This window comes from Andrographis paniculata, unplaced genomic scaffold, assembly GCF_009805555.1.
Source record: "Andrographis paniculata isolate CXL003 unplaced genomic scaffold, ASM980555v1 Contig32END, whole genome shotgun sequence".
In the NCBI taxonomy this organism is placed as follows: Eukaryota; Viridiplantae; Streptophyta; class Magnoliopsida; order Lamiales; family Acanthaceae; genus Andrographis; species Andrographis paniculata.
In genome coordinates, this window is record NW_026137565.1 from 407370 (window position 1) to 423345 (window position 15976).

Here is a 15976-nt window from a genome sequence, read left to right on the forward strand (position 1 = left end):
GAAGGATAGTTGTCTTCTGGTTTAGAGGTTTCATCCCAACTCGCAGAAACCATTTTAGGTTCTTCATCCAATAGGTCATCCAAGTCAAGGCGGTAGCGGTCCCACTAACCCTGCATTTCTTGAAGATCTTGTTCGGTGCGGACCTTCATATCTTGCAGAGATTGATTCTCTCGTTCAACAAGGATGCGCAGTCGGGAGAGCGTTGATCTTTGTTGATGGAAAATGTTGTTCCAACTGAGGTCTGGAAGGATTGCCGATACATGATGATCTATCATGTCCAGATGATGATCAAGGTCAAATATGCAAGTGAGTATATCAGTAAGGGGTTCGTAGCCAGTGGATATACGTTCCATCAGTCGGATCGTACGATATATGGTTCTCCCGCCTCTGCCGGAGAACCTAAATTTAAAGTCTAGTTGTTTTAGCACCTGTATCAGGTCTTCAGCGTGATGACCTATGGGGTGTTTTCCTACTAGGAATGGTTGCAAAGAACCTTGCCAGTTGGACGAAGGGACGCAGATGCGAGGAGAAACCATTTTGAGTGATGATGTGGGGGGTGCTGATGATATTTACAGTGAGAGGTATGAAGTTTATATAGGTGTTGTGGTGTCTAATTTGTGGTTTGTTAAATGTGCAAAAAATATGGATCTTTGTTTTGATGTCTGATTCAGTAAAAACGCAAAGAATATAGGATCTTTGTTCTGAAAATAGGATGTATAGATTAAGTCTGGAACTCTATACAAATTATATCAGGGCTACAGAAGAAAGCAGGGCCCTAAGGGCAGTTTGGAGATCGGTCCACTTTAGTTCCGACTTTGTGGCCCGCCGACGCTGGTAGGCTTCTTCGTGTCCCCGGACAAGTCGCATTCGTATGGTTGGTTCGAGTTGCTCGCAGAGATTCATCTGGGTTTGGCAATGTGCCTCCACCAAGCGACTTCATTCCTGGATGCTGTCATCCAGGGACTCCAGTTGATCTTGGAGGCGTTTGAGTTCTTCTATTTTTGAGAGATCTCAGCTGCCAGCATGTGTCGCGCTTTTCGGAGTTCTTCCAGCATAGCCTTGGCAAGATTAAAGTCTTGATTGACCTTCTTCAAGTTTGTCTCAAGACTAGTTGGATCAGTGGTCGGTTGAGATGACGTGGCCTCGGATGATGGAGGTCGGATCAAAGGCAGTTCGGCTCGAAGCTCGGTGATTCTTGCCATCATCCGATCAAGGACGGGAGGAGCTTCCGACTCTAATGAAGGCTGCACCAAAAAATCTATCGCAACCTAAACTAAAGCATCGAGGTCGGCTAGATTCAGGTCGGCGAAGGATAGGTCAGCACAGCGCTCTATTATGGATATGGCAGAAGTCGGAAGGTTCACTCGGGCCAAAACGTTCATCTCTTGGGTAGCCTAAAGCAAAAAGAAAATGTTAAGTTAGAGAGACATGGTGAAAAACTCATTACATTATAAGGATAAAGTTTACCTGATTTAAGGCAGTAGTGGCTTCAGGAGGAGACATGAGTCGGAACATCGTGGAGGCACCATGGCAAATAGTCGGGCCAGCAACCGACTCGTCTCCTGGTTAAAGACGGTGAGCGACGGCCAGCTCCATCCCCTAAACGAAGAAATTTAAGCAAGGAAGAAGGGGAGAAAGTTAGAAAATGGATTAGAAGGAACACTAACCGAACCCCTTGGGGCAAAATTGACTGAAGCCTCGCCCGGCTTCGAGGAGGAAATCTCATCTATGTCGTGAGGCGGTGGGATCAGTTGGTCTAGTTGAGGAGCAATAGGAGGAACCTCACCAACAGGCTGAGCGACTGGTTGTAAGGGTAGCTCGGCGGCAGCTTGGTCGGGTGGTGCCACGACTGGGTCGGGTAATTCTGCGACCTAGGTTCGGACATCACCGCAATTGCATCAGGTTCCTAGTTGGAATATTATACAAGAGTTAGAGGTTTATAAAAGAATCATATGGAAAGATCCTGGCAGTTACCTGTGATGGTTCCGCAATCTAGTCGGGGAAGGCGACGGGTTGGTCGGGCATCGCTGGGACCACGGCAGTCCCCTGTGGTGGTAGGAGAGCAGGTGGAGGCAAAATTGTAGGAGAAATTTGCCTCCCCGCCATTCCTCCGGCCAGTGTACCTACAGTAAAAGAGTTGAAGTTAATGGTTAAAGTAAGTATTCTCTTTTATTAGAAGCATTAGTAAATACTTACATCAGCTTGCAGGGAGGTCGGTTGTGCGATGGTCGGTTTACCAGCGGTTGGGAGGTTTTCTAGAAGACCGACGGGTTAAGAAGATCTTTGTTCGGCTCGAGTCATTGGTGCATCTGACGGTTGATTGGCAGTCGGTTGGTTTGTGGTCGGGACCGCGGTCGGTTGGTTTCCGGCCGGCACCATACTCGATTGGTGTGTGGTCGGGACTACGGTTGAATGAGAAGAAATCAGATTGATGGGTGATTGCGCTGCAGTCGGTTGAGACATGATCAGTTGATGCTCAGTCGGGTGAGAGATAGGTGGGGCAGTGGTTGGCGGCAATGAAGGGTCCTCTGGAATAGAAGTTGTTTAAGTTAAGAAGATTTTGCAAGAGAATTGAAATATGGAAGAAAAAAGACTTACCGAATTGTTTTCTCAGGTATTTTGGCATCCCGCTGGTATCCACTGGCAGAGATGCTAGGTACTCCTCAATGACCCGCCTATCAATTGCAGGGGCGGCCTTCTATTTTTGTTTCTTTGCTCCGGATCCGCCTACAGCAGGCGCCTGCCTTTTTCTTCTCGGAAAAGCAGCCGATCGAGGTGAACCCAGCGCCAAGACTGGGGGTGGGGCAAGTTTCCCAACCAATTGGTCAGTCGGAGGAGCAATCACAGGCCAGGTGGCCGACCACCAGGCAGGAAACGCCTCGGCCGCAGAAGGTTTCAAACAGAAAGGCAAATACAAGTTAGAGGTGATATAGTCGGTGACTTGGGAAAGGTAGGTCGGGATAAGCTCGGGAATTACCAGCCCTTCTGGGCTTTGGGATATAAGGTGATGCCGGGCTAGCGGTCCCGGTATGCCCTGGCAGCAACCGAACTGTCGGGCCAGAAATTGGGGCTGATAATTAAAAGTGTAAAATAATCTGTGGTTTTTCTTGTCGGACCTCTTACTAGAAAATAGAGATCGGGGTTTCATGGCGGAGTCCCAAGAAAAGGGATAGGTCAGATGAGGAAGAGGATCGGGATAAGTCTCGGAATAAGATGTGTCAGGGTGAAGCCAAAAGAGATTAGTCGAATATTGTATAAGGGTTTCGTAGACATAGAAGCGGGAATTGCTACGGTCTTCAGTCAAGATTTGGGTGATGACAGGGTCGGATGGATAAAGATAAGAGGAATTAGGAGTTAATCTGGCCAAGGCATAACCTATGGACCTGTAAGGGTTTGGGGCGATAGGAAGTCGGCCAAAGAAAGCAGTGGGGAAGTAAAGACGGAGCCACAATTCCAAGAACCAAAACGGTCCCGAAGCGGCTGTATCCGCCTTTTTGGTATCAGTCAGGTGGATGCTCACTCGAGCTAACCCCTTAAAAATGTTAGCCAAAAAAAGGGTTCCTTATGAGAAAAATTGGCCGCTGGCCAGTTGGATGGCTAGGTCGACCTGGGAAGAAATGACGAGTTTGGAAAGGGAGAGAATGATGTATCTGTAAAGAGAGAAAAAATTTAACCAAGACATTCACCTTTGAATTTACATAGAAGATTACGAATGAGGAGAATGTACCTGCACAACCAAAAAGGAGGAATGTTTGTATGCTTCAATTCAGACACAGGGGTACCTTCCTTACCCAGATATTTGTTGACAAAGCTGGTCCAGCCTCTTTCTTTCTCAGGGAGTTTGGCAAGGGCCCAACCAGCGTGATTAGGCGAAGGCTCGTGACCCTCAAAGGAGACCAGAACGGGATCATCACCTACTATAGGTGAAGGGGCTGAGCGGAGAGGAAGATAGCTTTGTCAATGCCTTGCCTTTTCCATTGTTCCTCAAAATGTGGGAGCAGTCTCGCGTGCCATTTGCGATACGCATCTTTTGGATCAGTAAGGTGAGTTCTGATGTTTTCCAAGAGACGTTCAGGTTTGAATGCGACATCATTGATGATTATCGGAGAAATCTGAGAGATGACGGATCTCATACGATCAGCATTTTCATTTGTAATATAGTAAGGGCAAATGGTAGGGGTAAGGACCCTCGAAGCCACGGAAGGCACCGATGGGTCAGCCCCATCAAAAGAAAGAGCAGGGATGTATTGGTTAGCCATTTGAGAAGGAGTTGCAAAGGATGAAGAAGCAGGGTATTTTTGGAAATTGATCGCTGGAAAGGGAGAAGAATTTCAGGATTTTGAAAGCGTGAATATGGCTGGGTAAGTGAAGGGTTTTTCATAAACCCTGCGATGTGACATAACACAGTGTAATGATAGTACTGTGTTACAAACCCCTAAACGTCGCATCTCACGCAGTTCAAGAAGTGACGTTTAGGAGTTGGGCGGGAGGAGGCAATTTGTTGAGTACAAAAAACAATGGGTAGGGTTTTTAAGAATGGGCCTATCAAATTAGGTTAAGGATTGATACAGAATTTAATGGGCCTGTTAATAATAATAGGATCTTAAAAAAAAAAGGAGTCCGAAAATAAGTGCGAATGCGGTTAAGGAAAGGGCTTCCTTGGAGGTCAGAGATCGGGCATGATAAGGTAGGGCCTGGAGCTTAGGCGTGATAAGGTTGGGCATTAAGGTCGGGCGCGAAGGTCGGATGTGATAAGGTCGGGCGTTGAGATCGGACTTGATAAGGTTGGGCACTAAGGTCGGACGTGATCACGTCGGACTCGGAGGTCGGGCGTGATAAGGTCGGGCACTAAGGTCGGATGTGATCAGGTCGGGTATGGAGATCAGGCGTGATAAGGTCGGGCATTAAGAACGGATGTGATAAGGTTGGGCGTGAAAGTCGGATGTGATAAGGTCGGGGATTGAGGTTGGGCGTGATCAGGTCGGGCACAGAGGTCAGACATGATGAGTTCGGGTGCAGAGATCGGGCGTGATAAGGTCGGACGCGAAGGACAAACCTGATAAGGTCGGGCGTTATATAGGTCGGGTGAAATGAGGTCACACAAGTGGAAGACAGATAAGAGGAGACGGAGCAGCAGGTGTGCAGGTCGGGTGAAAAAGCAGTTTTCGGGCGGTTGAAGGAACTTTCAACCGATAAGCGGATACGAAAACACGACTCGGTAGTGGCAGTTGATATGGGTTTTAAATAGGTCTGTTCGGGACCTAAGAAACCATCTTCAATCGACATCAAATTCAAGAGAATTGCTTTTGGGGATCACCACTTTACTTTTTCAGTCTGTAGTTTTTATTTCCCTAGTTTATCTATGTATCCTACAGTGTCTAGAGATTCTTAATCTCAGGCATTTATTTTATCAAATTCGAAGATAATTTCTATTTTTGGATTTTACTTTTTATTGTTGAAAAATTACATCAACAATAACAGACAAGTTAAGTTTGATGAAAGTATTAGAAGATATAGAAGGATCTCAAAGACCAACAAGTTTCTTTAAAGAGAAAGCATTGGAGGAAAAGAGAGACTTTGGAGTGCCGGCGATGGAGACCACCAAGATATTGCATAAATAAATAAATAATCATTTCTCAACCTCAATGTCTATTTTTAAATATATCCGCAGACGATTAATTATAACTTTTCATCATCATCTAATTAATATTTGTACATATATATATATTCACATTCAAACTCATCAACATCCATCCATCTATCAATCACCTACCTTATCGAATATAATCTACAAATTACTTCCCTGATCTTCAATACTTTGAATAATTGAAATCTTGTGATGTTTGTCCCCACTCATATTTTTGTGGCCATCTTTAATTTAAGCAACACCCAAAATGTGATATCTATATTAACTACAACAACACTATAAACATGCACTAAGTCACAATATGCATTCTCACTTTTGGAATTGAATTAGAACCATATAACTTATAAAAGGGCAATCACACCATAATTTAACCTATTGAAAACATACTAGCAACTATTATCCCTATCCGAAAATATATTGAGGTAACCACAACAAAACAATTTCAAATCTAAAGTCGGTATGGGAATAAGCCTAAGACATCAGTCTCTATGTATATCCCAAATTCATTTTAATGAAAAGGTATTTCGAAGATGCACTAGATAAAAATATTTGACACAACCTTGACTTCGCCATAAGTTTGGGTATCAATGATTTTCAATTTCTTTTTTTTTCTATATTTTTTCGCAACAAGTAATGAGGACAAAAACTAGAAGCAATAAACACCCACTCTTATTCACTACCATACTAGTAAAACATCGATCTTTATGTATATATATATATAAATATTTATAGAGCTGGGTTTAGAAAATCCTTAATTCTCCTAATCTATTGCTTCTCAAACAACCAAGAACACGATAGATTAAGAAGAAATTGAAAAACTACAAACCCACTTACATAATTGTCCTTTACAATCACAGAAATGCACTCGTAAGACAATCTTCTTTCAGGCGGATTTCCTAGCAATAAAAAAGTAAGGAATTAGTTTTGTTTGACCCAAAAACTACTAAATCACTGAAGCCCTAGCGGCTCGGTAGAAGAATCATTTTCTTACACAAATCCGCAGATTGAATGGGGCTTTGAGAACCCGAACATCTGTGCGGATTCAAATTGGGGAAATCACCAAAATCCTTACCTAAAGGCCGGCGCCGGAGTAGCTTGTCACTGATAGAAAGATGAGGCGATGTTGGTCCTCTCACGCAGCGGAAGAAGGGAATGAGATGAAAGGGAGAAAATTTATTTGCCCTAACTTTTTGTAGTGTTGGAAATGATCCATCACAATAGCGTTAAGAATAGAAAAAATTCTCCCAATCCTCTATGTTGAAAGCGTAAAAGCGCATTCTACATTTTTTTCTTTAAGTTTTGATTTAAGAGGAAAATATATATTTAATTAAAAAATATCATTTCTTATGAAAATTAATTGTAACTAATGTTATTTTGTTGAAATATTACCATATTTGTAATTGTTACGGAAAATTTTGCCTAACAATTGAAACTCAGGCGTTGACCATAAATTTTTTTTTTTGTCACGGAAAATAGTCATTTGTATCGATGTTATTGTTACGCCCCCTTATACCGTAATGATAGCCTATTTTTTGGTAGTGTAATGCGCCACTGACCAACCGTCACTTTTTTTCCGTGCAGAGTTAATGTTTCGTTCGTTGCTTTCCGCGCTCACTCATTTTCCGCACAACCACTGCTTGTTATCCGCGAATACTGATGTTTGTGCAGTCGTTGCTTGTTTTCCGCGATTACTGATGTTTGTGCAGTTGCCGCTTTGCTCACCACTATACAGAGATTTATGCTCCGATCAGATTTCCGCCGTTGGCATTGACTTTGACTTGCGCATGTTGACTTTTTTGCATTGATTGTTGACTTTCGCGCCAACGGCTGTTTTTTGCTCCTTAAGCATTATTTCTTATACTTATTAAATAAATAATAAATATCTTATAATATTAATTTAGCCAAAATTAAATACTTAAATAATACATAGATAATGCCTAAAAATATAATTTAAGGAACACATCAATTAATTTAATTTATACACCAAATAAATTATAAATTACACTTAAAAACTAATAAATTAATATTTTACACATAATATACAATAAATACAATTATTGAAATAAATTAATATAAATAACATCAAACTTTGACATAAATAAATAATTAAATAAATAAAAATAAGCTATAAATATGACAAAATTAAGAGTTATCAAGCCTGAGGAGCTTCGCCACTAGGTTGAGGAATTAATTAAGTGCGGCAATGTGAGTGAGAGTCTCAGTCCATGTGCAGTCTCAGCTCTTCTTACCACTAAGAAGGATGGTACTTGGCGTTTGTGTGTAGATAGTCGAACGATTAATAAGATTATTGTTCGTTACCGATTTCCTATTTCTCATCTTGATGACTTATTAGATCAACTCAATGGTGCAATTATTTTCAGCAAGCTTGCTCTACGGAACAGCTACCATCATATTTGCATTTGCCCGGGTGATGAATGGAAGACTGCGTTCAAAACCCGCGAGGGACTTTTTGAATGGTTGGTCATGCCATTTGGCTTGTCAAACGCCCCTAGTACTTTTATGCGGGTTATGAATCAAGCTCTACGATCCCTCATTGGTACATGCGTTGTTGTCTATTTCGATGATATCCTTGTTTACAGTCGATCAATTTATGAACACCTAGATCACTTACACTCAGTTATCCTTATCCTTCGGTGGGAGAGATTTTTCATGGCACTACAAAAATGCACCTTTTCGGTGGATCACATTTTGTTTTTGGGGTACGTCATCTTTGGGACGGGTATTAGTGTTGACACTTTCAAGATTGATGTCATTGGTCTTGGCTTGTCCTATCGACTTTTACTGATGTTCGTAACTTCCATGGACTCCCATCTTTCTACCGCAGGTTTATTTACAATTTCAGTTCTATTATGTCAAAGGGTAAACTTTTTCAGTGGACTCCGGCCGCCTATTTTGCATTCCGTTTGATAAAGGAGAAGTTGACGAAGGCCCCTATCCTTGTGTTTCCAGAATTTTCTATTTCTTTTGAATTAATTTATGATGCTTCACATGTCAGAATTGGTGCAGTGCTCAGTCAACAAAGTCGTCCCGTAGCCTTTTTCATCAAGAAAATCCATGGACCTCACTCTGGCTATAGTACTTACGATCTAGAGTTCTACGTTGTTGTGTGAGCTATCCGCCATTGGCGTCATTACCTCTATCAGCAGGACTTTATTTTATATTCTGATCATGAAGCCCTGTAGCATCTCAATACCCAAAATTCAGTGTTTGCGCGCCATGCTTCTTGGCCGGCTTTTCTTCAACAGTTCATAGTTATTCTTTGGCATAAGTGTGGAACTTTAAATCGAGTTTCCAACGCCCTCAGTCGCCGCCACCTTCTTTTTCTATGGTTACTGGGTTTGACATATTGCCTGATTCCTATGCCTCTGATCCTTTCTTTAGCTCTATTGTGACACAGCTATCATCAAGCACCCTTTCTAATTATGTCTTTCTTGATGGGTTCTTGTTTTGTGGTGTTTTCCTATGTCTTTGACAAGGTAGTCTTCGCCTACTCATTATTGCTGAAATGCATGGTGCCGGCCATGTTGGCTGGGACCGCACTATCTCTTTGTTGCGGCACCGCTTCTTTTGGCCAACATTACGCCGTGATGCTTCCCGTTTTGTTGCACGTTGTCGCATCTGCCATGTGTCCAAAGGTACTGGCACTAATGTTGGCCTCTATCGACCATTGCCAGTCCTGCCGCGTCTATGGGCCTTCATCTCCATGGGCCTTCTCGAATCCATTGTTTTCGATAGCGAGACTCTTTTTCTGATCTATTTCTGGTGGAGCCTCTAGGGCATGACTAATACTCGACTAGATATCAACAATGTTTATCACCCCCAGAATAATTGCCAGACTGAGGTTGTCAATCGCTCATTGGGCAATATCCTTCTTTGTCTTATGGGTGGGCATATCCGTTCGTGGGATTCTCATTTGAATCAAGCTAAATTTGCACATAACTCTGTTGTGAATAGAAGCACCGGCCTCCCCCTTTTTGAGGTAGTCTATGTTGTTCTTCCCTGAGGACCTCTCGATCTCATCAGTGTTCCTACGGTAGGGCCTACAAATACACATGCGGAGGATCTTATTCAAAACCTCTGTGACATCCATGCTCAAACATCACAACGGTTGCATGCCTCCAATGCTCGGTACAAGAAGGATGCCGATGCTCGCTGCCGACCTATGGATTCGAGGTAGGAGTTTGTCTGGGTTGTCCTCACCAAAGATCACATTTTTCTGCTCATAAGTATAATAAACTTTCGGCTCGTAAGATTGGCTCTGTCAAAATTTTTGGAAAGATCAACTCGAATGCCTATCGCTTGAAGCTTCCCAGCCATATACGCACCTCCGACATCTTCAATGTACAACACATCATTCCTTTCCTTGGCAATAATTCCGATGGAGATGATTCGAGGGCGAATCGCCGCCATTCCGAGAAGGATGATGGGGATAAGACCGCGATAGTGTTTACGGACAAGTATGACCGTGTTCGCACATTGGAGCCAAAGATTTAATCACATTGGGCTTATGTTTCTTGGTTTTTATTTATTATTGGACTTCTAATAATTGGGCTTAGGACATTTTCTTGATATATAAAAACCTATCAACCTATATTCTTGAAAGGAGGAAGAAATAAAACGAATAATGTGTTTTTGTCCATTGTGTTGCGATTGATAGATTATGTTTCCCTGCATCACATTTACATGCTCATTCAAAGAATAAATAAGAGAACGGTAGACATTTATTCCCCATGTATACTGGCCTATTAACTCTAACTTGTCTACACGGCTTAATAGAAACAACGGAAGGACGTAATTGGAGGTTGGAAATAAAATACTACTAAAAATTAAATATGTATAAAGTCGTACAGAATCTTGAATGTTTGATAAGATATTGCCAAGTTTAAGAGCACTTCTCATTCGCTCCACAAAAGTTTTTTTACGAACATTGGTGGTCTTCCCCTCAAAGAAACGGTTAATAAATGAAGACTTTTTTACTACTCAATCAGGAATAGACTGACTTTTACAATATAACCCCATTTCTATTGAAAATTCATTCTCAAACAATGAAATAAAAACACCATCACCAATACAAAGTTCGTTAGATTCAAAACTATAATAATCTACAGATACCTCCATGCAATCCCAACTAATGTAATCGGAAGACATTTCTAAAAATTATCCGAATGCAGTTGAGACCATTGTAGTTCGATGATCAAGTGTCATTAATGGCTCCAATTCGGGCATAATGGATGAGAAATATGCAGTGGCATATCGAGATAAGATTGTAGTGTTATGACTTTTTTTTTTGGATAGATTTTCTACAAAATTAAAAATATGTATTCCACAAATTGAGTACATTTAAAATTAAAAAACCAAAAAAAGCCAATATATTCTATTCAACAAACAAACAATCAATTAAATTTTTGATATTTTTAAACATAAAATAACCAAACCAAATAATTAAAATATAGACATATAGAACACAACAAAGAAGCCAAATAATACTACAAAATAAGAGTATTATAAGAATATTATAGTAGAGAATAAAATAAAATTTAAAACACACCTATTTTTTACGGAGAGCCATTGTGAGATAATGATCCGTGGGCTAGGGTTGAGGACAAAAGAACACAAGACGCAGATTTTGTGATTTTTTAAATGAATTTGATATATTTTTGTAACTTTGTAAACAATAAAATAGTACAAAAGTATTTTATAGTTCAAAAGTAATACTTTATAAATCTATATTTAGTGAGTTTTTGGGAAATATAAAAGGAAAATGAATTTAAAGAAAGATTTGAACATTTGGGAGATTAACGTAGAATTTACAGTTTTTTAAAAAATAGAGTAAAAATAAATTTTGGTCTCGTTCAATATCATAATTATCAATTTTGGTCCAATTCAAAAGAATTTATCAATTTTGGTCCCACTCAAATAAAATTTATCAATTCTAGTCCCTAGATGGTTGACTGGAACTGAATACGGTTGTGTTGGCTTGAACACGGCCGTGTTGGCTGTCTGGGATGCCCAGTCACCTTCTGAGTCATCCAACACGGCCGTATGCAGTCTCAATTAACCATTTTGGGACTAAAATTGATAAATTTTCATTTGAGTGAGACCAAAATTGATTTTTTCTCTAAAAAATAATACTAATAAAATACAAAATCCAAAATTAAAATCGAGAAAAAAGGGAAAAATAGCAAAAAATCCTCCTATGGTTTTTCGAATTTGCTGAAAACCCCATTTGATTTAAAAATTACATAAAACCTACTCGTAATTTTCAAAATATTTCACACCTGCCCCTCCTTTCAAAATTGGACTAACGGTGTTAATTTTTTATTTTTTTTGACTGTTATACCCCTATATTTATTACTTTTGACCACTTATTCTATCTTTGACTAGTTTTTTTCTTTCTCATCATACGTATATACACACATACATAAACCCACACAACACATTATACAAACATGCATACGTAGTCCACTTACTTTCTTCTTCTTTCTGTTTTTTGCCTCTAATTTTTTTCTATCTTTGTTTCTTCTTTTTTTACAAATAAACATACACACATACATATATATTCTTTTTATCTCTTTTTATTTTCTGTTAGTGTTTAAACCAACTCAAATAACTTAGTCTAGTGGCATTCATTTCGTAAGTCAGTTAGCAAGATTTTAGGAGAGTTTAGTTATTTCAAGTTCTATAAATTTGAGATTATCATGTAATCAAAATTGAGTGCAGTGGAGTAGTAATTGAAATCAGTCTTTTGTCTTTCACTTCATTCTCGTTTTTTCATACTAACTACACTTGGTATCAGAGCCAAGACTCCACTTTTGTTCTCTCCCCCTCTCTCTTCAGAAAACCCCAAATTGCACACTACTGTTCATTTCGTGAGTGCAGATCCCTTTTTTCTGAGTGATCGACTAATCTCTTCTCCTTGTGGTGTCTCTTTAAAAAAAATTGGAAATTAATTACAACATCGCGTGGTCGGGTCCCAAATTGAATGGGAGTTTGGATTATGACTACTGGCAAATAATGATGTCTACACACTTGAAGGCTCAAAATTTGTGAAGTTTCATTGAGCCTGGCCTTGCCCAAGGTGCTAATGAAGCTGAACATCGTCGAGATCAACTTGCCTTGGGTCAAATCCACCAAGGTGTCGATTACTCTGTTTTTGGATAGATTGCTACTGCGAAGACTACGAAGGAGGCATGGGACATCTTGAAGATGTCATACAAAGGAGTCGAGCGAGCCCAGAAATCTAAGTTTCAGTCATTAAGAAGGTTATATGATTAATGTGAGATGACTGGTACAGAAACCATAGAGCAATATTTGTCCCGTCTCACTGATCTTGTTAACAAAATGAGATTATATGGAGAAAAAAAATTGAAGATGGCACTGTAGTTGAGAAAGTTCTTCGAACCATGCCGATGAAGTATGATCATGTGGTGGCCTCAATAACCGAGTCACATGATACTGAAATCTTATCAATTGCAGAATTAAAGGGCATGATTGAGAGCCATGTCGATCGGATTGGTGCAAAGACAGAAGTGCCAGTTGAGGAAGCTTTGAAAAGTCAGGTTAACTTTCATCCATATGACTCTCAACAGCAAGGGGATGTAGATAGAGGTCATGGAAGAGGAAGAGGGAGAGAAAGAGGGCGAGGCAATTTTAGGAGACACAATCGTGGGAATTACACACGACAAGTAAATAGCGACAACAATTATCGAGATAAGTTTCCCTTTCATTGTTATAATTGTGGCAAGTATGGACATAGGATTGCAGATTGTTGGCATAAGAAAGATGTTTTTAACAATCAAGCAAATGTGGCTGAAGATTTTAAGGATGATGCCAATGATGCTGAAACTTTGCTTTTAGCGAGTAATATGGCGCTTGCTGATGTGAATACATAGTTTTTAGACACTGGATGTAGTAAACATATGTGTAGGAGGAAAGAATTATTTTGTGAGTTAGATGAATCTATCCAATCTGAGGTTATGTTTGGGAATAAAACAAAAGTTCCAATTTTAGGAAAAGGTAAAATCTCTCTGCAGTTGAAAAATGGTGCTCTTGATTTTATATCTGATGTCTTCTATGTTCCGGATCTTCATCAAAATTTGTTGACTATGGGACAATTGACTGAAAAGGGGTATAAAATCTCCTTTGCCCAAGGATGTTGTACCATTACAGATGTCAAAGGAAATATGATAACGAGGGTGACAATGTCCAGAAATCGTTTATTTCCTCTAAGTATTTAGCATACATCCATTTCATGCCTTAGTTATGAAATTTCTGATGATAATTGGCTATGGCATATGAGGTTTGGACACTTTCATTTCTCTGGTTTGAATTATCTTGCAAGAAAAAATCTAGTGTCTGATTTGCCCATAATTAATGTTCCTGATCGTGTTTGTGAAACTTGTGAGCTTGGGAAGAAGCATAGGGATTCTTTTTCAGTAGGCAAGTCGCGAAGAGCTACTAAGCTATTGGAAATTATCCACTCTAATTTGTGCTCACTTGAGGTTTCCTCGCATGGTGGTAGTAAGTACTTTATTACTTTCATAGATGATCTTAGTAGAAAAACATGGATTTATTTCTTGAAGTATAAATCAGATGCATGCGATGTCTTCAAGCAATTTAAATGTCTTGTAGAGAAAGAGAGTGACATGGCCATCAAAATTTTAAGAACATATAGAGGAACAGAGTATATTGTTTGTGATGATTTTTTGCATTAGAATGGGATTCAACATCAAATGACAGCAAAATACACTCCTCAACAAAATGGAGTTGTTGAGAGAAAAAACCGAACTATTATGGATATGGTGAGGTGTATGCTAAAGTCTAAGAATTTACCAAAATATTTCTGGGCAGAGGCTGCTGCTGGTGCTGTGTATGCGTTGAATAGGTGCCCAACGAGAAGTGTACAAGATAAAACACCCGAAGAAGCTTGGAGTGGCAGAAGGCCTTCTATTAGACATCTTAAGATTTTTGGATGCATTGCTTACGCACATGTGCCAGATGCATTAAGGAAGAAACTCGATGATAAAGGTGAAAAGTGCATCTGTACTGGTTATAGTGATGCATCCAATGCCTATAAACTTTATAATCCCATAACAAAAAAGGTTGTGAGAAGTCGTGATGTTACTTTTGATGAATATAGTGCATGGGATTGGTCATCTAATAATGAACAACCACCTGTTACTTCTCCTATACTCAATGATGTTGATGAGCAGGTTACATCAGATGATGTTATTCCAGGTGATACTCAATCTCCCCTGTCTACTTCAGTTGGTGTTATTCCAGGTGATCCTCAACCTTCATTGCCACATGAATCCACAGTTCGAAGATCGCAACGTGAACGACGCTTACCAGTTCATTTGCAAGATTATGTTTTGAGTAATGATAATGATTTATCTTATGAGGATATTGTTCAGTTTGCTCTCCTGGCAGATTATGATCCTATATGTTTTGAGGATGCCTCTACAAAACCTCATTGGATCAAGGCCATGACTGAGGAAATACAGGCCATTGAAAGGAATGAAACCTGGGAGTTAACAGACTTACCTTCCAACAAAAGACCGATTGGCGTAAAGTGGGTTTACAAAACGAAGTACAAGTCTAATGGTGAAGTTGATCGTTTCAAGGCACGACTAGTAGCAAAGGGTTATAAGCAGAAACCAGACATTGACTATTTTGAAGTGTTTGCTCCAGTAAGTAGACTTGATACAGTGCGCATGCTTATTTCAATTGCTGCAAAAAATGGTTGGAAAATACATCAAATGGATGTTAAGTCTGCCTTTTTAAATGGTACATTGGAAGAAGAAATATATGTTGAACAACCTGCAAGCTATGTGAAAGAAAGAGAAGCAAACAAAGTCTATAAATTAAAAAAGGCTTTGTATGGCTTAAAACAAGCGCCGAGGGCCTGGTATAGCTGTATTGATTCCTATTTTGTTGAATCTGGTTTTGAGAGATGTCCTCATGAGCACACTTTGTATGTCAGACGCACTGAATCAGGAGATATGGTTATTGTATGCTTATATGTGGATGATTCAATTCTCACTGGAAATAACCCAAAATTGATCTCAGAATTTAGGATTGAACTTATTAACAGATTTGAGATGACAGATATGGGATTGCTTTACTATTTCCTTGGGCTCGAAGTGCATCAAACAAGTGGAGGTATTTTTCTATCTCAAAAGAAATATGTTGGGGACATTCCGAAGAAATTCAATATGGCAGATTCACGACCAGTACTAACTCCAGTGGCTAACAAGCTGAAACTATCTTATGATAGAGCTGGTAAAAATGTGAATGCTGCAACATATA

The 15976-nt window shown here is 39.8% G+C and overlaps 1 long non-coding RNA gene across 4 annotated transcripts; it reads right to left on the bottom strand.

The window, feature by feature from the left end:
- Positions 1 to 256: 256 nt before the first annotated feature.
- On the bottom strand, positions 257 to 6879 carry LOC127248127 (uncharacterized). Of its 4 annotated transcripts, none has more exons than XR_007838022.1 (8): positions 6720 to 6879; positions 6482 to 6543; positions 2599 to 4112; positions 2197 to 2528; positions 1975 to 2123; positions 1668 to 1906; positions 1468 to 1599; positions 257 to 1394 (listed from the first exon to the last, which is right to left on the bottom strand). It is a non-coding gene; the product is annotated as an uncharacterized LOC127248127 (long non-coding RNA). The 4 variants fall into 4 exon arrangements; XR_007838023.1 differs by having other exon boundaries at positions 2599 to 3650; positions 3728 to 6543; XR_007838020.1 differs by having other exon boundaries at positions 2599 to 6543.
- Positions 6880 to 15976: the final 9097 nt, after the last annotated feature.